The 6,439-nt window shown below is 34.3% G+C and overlaps 1 protein-coding gene across 3 annotated transcripts in view; it reads right to left on the reverse strand.

Moving 5' to 3' along the window:
• Positions 1–6,439, reverse strand: part of Nkain2 (sodium/potassium transporting ATPase interacting 2) — a 1,076,406-nt gene that overhangs the window by 564,649 nt on the left and 505,318 nt on the right. The window lies entirely within an intron of this gene.

Genomic DNA, 6,439 nt, shown 5'->3' on the forward strand with positions numbered 1-6,439 from the left:
AAAAAAAAAAAAAAAAAAAAGGAAGGTGGAAGCATAGAAGAGCATAGCTCTTAAGATGAGACTCTAAATTTGTCTAGCTCCTGGCAAATACAGAAGTGGATGCTCACAGTCAGCTATTGGATGGAACACAGGGTCACCAGTGGAGGAGCTAGAGAAAGTACCCAAGGAGCTGAAGGGGTCTGCAACCCTATAAGTGGAACAACAATACGAACTAACCAGTACCCACAGAGCTCATGTCTCTAGCTGAAAAACCTATTTTCAATAAAAGGAAACTATAGTGCAATTCATCATCTCTACTAAGGCAAACTTTGAACAGCAAAATTGGAAAAACTTTAGAACACAGGCTGCTCCACTGAGAAGCTATGGAACAAGAGTTTGCTGAGTTCAAGAGAAAAAAACTTAATCTAGTTAAATTGCCAATATCACCCAAACAGATTTTTGGATTCAATGTAATCCTTATCAAAATACTAATAAAATTCTTCATAGAACTCGGTAAAAAAAATTAAAGTTCACGAGAAATAAGAAGATAAAGCATAAATAGGGAAAGTGTATGTGTACAATGAACGAAGTTGTTACCATCACAATACTGACCCTCCAGCCTTTGCGAGGGTATGATAAGAATGACAGTATGACACTGGCATAGCTACATAGAGGCCGATGCAGCCGACACTGAGCCCAGAAACACATCCATTATCTAAAGCCACCAAACACATACATTGGAGAAATGAAGTCTCTTAAATAAACACACCGGTAAGAAAAATATTTACAGACAGAAAGTCGGAACCTGGTCGCTGTTCTGTTCCCTGTTAAATTTTAATCCAACATAAACACAAAAGGTAAAAATAAGAGATAAAATAGAATAGGAGAAAAATATAATGAGAAATTTGTTTGGAGGGGGACCTAAAATGCACACAAAACAAAAACAGAATGAGAAAAATGTGGTGACATCAAACTGAAAACTCCACATGAAAATAAATAGTTAACCATAAAGGGAAGAAGGAGATATTTGTTAAGTATATATTGTGCATCTACATAGAGTGTATAGAATATTACAAATTGTATAATAATTAAAAATTATATAACATTCAAATAATTAAGTAAAATTAAACTGAATGGACACTCATTTTTCATAATTTTATTGAATATTTTACTTGCATTTCAAATGTTATCCCCTTTCCCGATTCCCCCCCCATAAACTACCTATCCCATCCCCCCTCCTGCTTCTATGAGGGTGTTCACACACCCACCCACCCACTCTTTATAGAAGAAATGCAGGAGGGTTACAAATGTATAAAAATATAATTAGCATGTTTGGTTTCTATACTAGTTAATTTTATGTCACCTTGACACAAGCTAGAGTCATCTGAGAGGATTTAATATTGACAGAAATATTTACTCTAAGATAAGGATGGAGGCAAGTGTGAAGAGCAGTTTTTCTTTTTTTTTTTTTTTTTATCTTAGTGATGGATGGGTCAGAGTATTCAGTCTGCTCTATTTGGTGTAGCCCCTGGGCTAATGGTCCTGGTTCCTATAAAAAAGCAAACAGCTAAGTAAAACCTGGGAAGTAAGCCACACCTTCTGCATCCGCTCCTTATCCATGTTCCTAACCTCTTTGAGTTCCTGCTTGAATTCTTTCAATGACAAATAATGATGTAGATGTGTAAGCTAAATAAACTCTTTCTACCCAAGTTGCTCTGGTCACAATATTTCATCACAGTAATAGTAACCTTAACTAAGGCAGTTGCCAAGGAAAGAGCCCTCTGCCTTCTAATCAATGCTTTCAAAGAGGTGAGGAAAAAAACAAAAGAAAACAAAACAAAAACTCTCATATATCTTGGATTATTTATATTAATGAATCCATTATAGATAATAGTTTGTTTTAACCCCAAAACAAACCACAGCAAAAGAAACAAACAAAAAGAGAATGACCATAATGTAGTTTCCCTTCTCCTGGATACACTGTCAGAGAAATAAAGTCAGCACATCGAACAGCTAGTTACATTCCATGTTTGTTATAGCACTAGTCCCAATAGCTAAAACATGCATGCAAGCTAGATGGCATAAAGTCACCAATACATAGAGTGGTATACATATATGATGGAATATTACATAGCCACTAAAGACTGATGTCAGAGACATTTTTCAGCATGTATGTGTCCCTCGATAAAATGCTCAGCACATCTATCATCAATCTATCTATCTACTTATCTATGTATCTATCTATCTATCTGTCTGTCTGTCTGTCTGTCTATCTATCTATCTATCTATCTATCTATCTATCTATCTATCTATCTATCTATCTATCTATCTATCTGTCATCTATCTATCATTTATTTGTCTATTTTTAGAAAATTGATAGAATTGCAGGATACTATGATAAGTAATTTAAGTCAGGCCCTGACATAATGTGCACATACTGTTTCATGCATGGAACATAAATTTATTTGTGTTGATGTAGACTAGTATTTACTAGAGGTTAGGAATGGTAGAGAAGTGAGAGAGATGGTGTAGGGGGTCGACAATGGGCACAAGCATACGTGAGGATGGAAAAAAGAAATCCAAGTGTTTTGCACAGTGGGATGACCATGCATATATTGGAATTTATCTTTTACTCATGTGTCTGAGAGGATCTTGACATTTTCATACATAAAGAAATGACAACATAATTACCATGATATGATCCATATAATTTATTTGTATCCTAAATATTGCATATTATCTAAAATTAATACAAACCTAGCAATACTAATAAACTACATTTTATGTACTGAATGTTAACTAGAATAAAATTTTAAATTAAAAAAAAACCTAATAGGATAAGAATCTACTGGGTATGAGAAAAAACATCTGATATGCTAATAAAATAGGAATATATCCAAATGTTAGGGCAGTATTGATGATTTTTAGCAATTAAAAGACACACTTCTCAAAGGAGCCAGTTAAGCTTTGCCTCAATTAACCCAGATTCTAATTCAAAGGCAGGCTGATCCTGAGGCTAATGGTGCTTCTTCTTATCTGACAGTGATAATATAACATATTTGATCTGGTCACCTGTCAAGATACTTTTAAAGTTCATTTTTAAAATGATGTCTTAATTTACAGCTGCTAATTTCTCTTCTGTATAACCTGTAATTTCTTAGTTAAACTTATAAAAATAAATGTGAAAATAGAATTACCCTTGCAGAAAATTGGAGATAAAATGGTCGTTGTTAATTTTAAAAAAAGGTAGAGAATAAAAATAAATTTATTTTGTCTTTCACCTAAACACATAATGAGAGATTGCGAGGACAAATGGACTGAAATTAAGAAACAGGATACTTGAAAAGATTGGTGCAATCATTTACTCGTCATGTATAATTACATTTGAGTATTCACAGCTACAAGAAGTCATGGGAAACTACTAAAAATACCAGGATAAATTCCTAAATAATTAAAATATTTCTAGTAATATTTTCTAGCAATTTCTAGAGGATAATTGTATTTTTTTTTGTATTTCAAGAATAGAAACCAGTAACTTGCACAAAACTCAACTCATTCCTTGTGACATGGCTATGATATTTTCATATTTTCTATTGCTGAAAGAAGAGATCACTAGGTTTCTTGTTATTTGACAAAACACAGGCGTACTGTTATTTTTAGGGCTAGATAGGTCAGGAGACAGTGTTTGCAATTTCTCTAAATTTGAATAAGATCGATGTTGATACTTTTTCAGGTATACTGTTGCCTCTCCCTCTGTAAAACTGGACTGAGAGATCACACATTTTTTTTCTTTTTTTTTCTTTTCCTTTTTTTTTTTTTCTTCTGTTTCAGTCAGAAGCATATATAAACCAGGCTGTAGAATGTGTCTTCACTTGCATCACTCTGCAGGCAGAGGCAGGGGGATCTCTGAGTTCCAGGCTACCCTATGTTTCAGGAATCCAAGGCCATACAGGGAAACCCTGTCTCAAACAAACAAACAAGCAAACAGAAAACAAAACCCATATCCAAACAACCAAACAATAACAACAACAACAACAAAACAACAACCAGGTGAGTAGCCCTTTTTAATTCCTAACAATGTAGACTGACCCCTATTGTTCAAAATGAAAAAGGAGAGTATTGATGGTTACAATCCTGAGTTAAAGCATATTTATAATAGAGGAAAACAGAAATATAAAAAAGAAATGTTCCTTCTTGGAAAATTGTACTCCCCAAAGTTTGTTTTCTAAATTTAAGAATCCTCTATGGAGTCTGAGAAGGAAAGGAAACTTGACTGGTCCTCTGGCTTTCAGGATCATCTGCTGTCTTCTGGATAAACTCTCAACTCTCTGACTTTATGCATGCTTATTTAATCTTGTTGTCCTACTTTTTCCCTTGATCTTACTTGTTTTGGTAGGTATTGAGATATGTTAATTTTCATGTTCTATTAAGATGCTCTGCTATCCTGCACAGTTTTAAAACAAACAAAACTCATTGAAATAAAGGGAAAGAAAAAGAGGACAGATAGAATTTAAAAACAGAAAACCAACAATAAAGAGTGATAAGTAATAAATTTGATTATCTCAGAATGTAAACAAAAGGCAAATGCCTAATATGAATCCATGCCTCCTTCAAGAGTTAACAGAAATATAGCGAGCTTACTGGTTTCTGTAAGTTAATTTGTATCTAGTTTCTCTATTGGCAATAGTGAACATGTCTAAACTTCTGAGCTCCCAGTGCCAGGTATGGGGAATATGTCTTTGTGTTAGTGGTCAAGAGAGTCTGAGAGGCTTCAGAAAAAAATATAGCTTACTGCTATTGTCCATGGTTGCCTCCTCAAACTTGAAGACAAGACTCTCTTGTTAAAGACATCACAGAATTCAGCTACAGGATCAAGATCGGTTGAAACTAACCTAGAAGCCTAGTTAGTATCTGAGGATATCTTTCATATCTGAAGGTGCTGTGCAAGAGGCCAGAAGAGAAAAAAAATAACTCTGCAGAAATAAAGCTTATGAACCACAACAATGGCCAACCTGGGAAGACACACCTAGGTATGCATTAGTGGCATTCATATCTCAGCAGTAACCAACAACAATTGAATTGGAATTAGGGTCCACTCAATGCTAAGAAATTCACTCCTGGTACTGTAAACCAAGCCAGTTACCCATGGTTCCTGAGGTATCTTTTGCTAAATGTGGGAAATGCTGTGTAAGTGAAAAGATATACAATTTATTTCACTCTCCAAAGAGAATCTGCAGTAAAGGTCACCAAGAAAACCTAAACTCATAAAAAGAATAAAAAAAAATGTTTACATGAGTGAAAAAAATAGGAGACAGACAGATTTATCAAATTAGGAGGTCTAAATCCACAAAAAGAATGAAGCAGCAAAACATCAAGAATAACTAATAAATACTTGTGATCATATTAGATCCTAGATGGCACTTTTTAAAAAAGAAGTAAAGTTGCACCACTCTCATTTGCTACACAGCCTCTGAAACTGCGACAAATGCCAGAACTATTTCATGAGGTTTAAGCAGACAACATGGCATTGAAATTCTGAAAGGATTTGTACTTAGCATTTCTCTGGCATTAGAGAAATGATTGGAAATTTTTCTTTTAATTAAAACTGTCAGCATGGAAGGATTTAAGGATGATCAGAACAAATTCAACGAGCAAGCTTCATTAGCCAAGAAAGTAACAGGAAAAGCAAAAAGCACTATTTACTGGTATTAGAAGAAATAGCCCTGCTTGTTAAAATTTATTTCGTGACATTGTCAGCAATATATAGAATTCAACCGCAGGCAGACTGCTGAATAAAGGCTTCATCTTAAGTTCCACATGCTGGGAACAGCCTAACCCAGTAGTTTAATGTTCACACTGAATGAATGAATATTTTGTGTTTTGAAGATGAAGAAAAACATATTTAAGAATATGTTAATTACTTAAGTGTTAAACATGTGTTTAACCTCCTCAGTTTATCTTAAAATGTTAAAAATAGAAATGTCATAATTCTCATGATAACCAAAGCCATCTACTGCAGTAAAGAAGTCACTGGAAGTGACTACAGATATGCAACAGACCATCCAATCTATCTGAGTTGAGAATAACATGTTTCACACAACTTAGACCTTTCTGTAGCCTGTCATTAAGTTCATCAAAGTTATAAAAGTGGTGTTTTTTTGAAAATGGTTTTTGATGTACCATTGGGATTAAGCTGTGAAAATCTGTATGTTAATATTGATACAAAACCAGGAAGTCTCAATCTACAGAAAGAATTACAGGCAACTAAGGAAAATGAGGGTAGGAAAAATAACAATCACCAGGGAAGAGTGGAACCAATTGTTTATTCAGTAGTAAGTCACCAACCCCTGAAAACACACATAGAAGTAAAAGTATATAGGCTGATCAGCTGAGCAGGTTATATTTAAGAATATATGATAGATATAGCACAGACACACACACACACACACACACACACACA

This window comes from Mus pahari, chromosome 21 (assembly GCF_900095145.1).
Source record: "Mus pahari chromosome 21, PAHARI_EIJ_v1.1, whole genome shotgun sequence".
Lineage (NCBI taxonomy): Eukaryota > Metazoa > Chordata > Mammalia > Rodentia > Muridae > Mus > Mus pahari.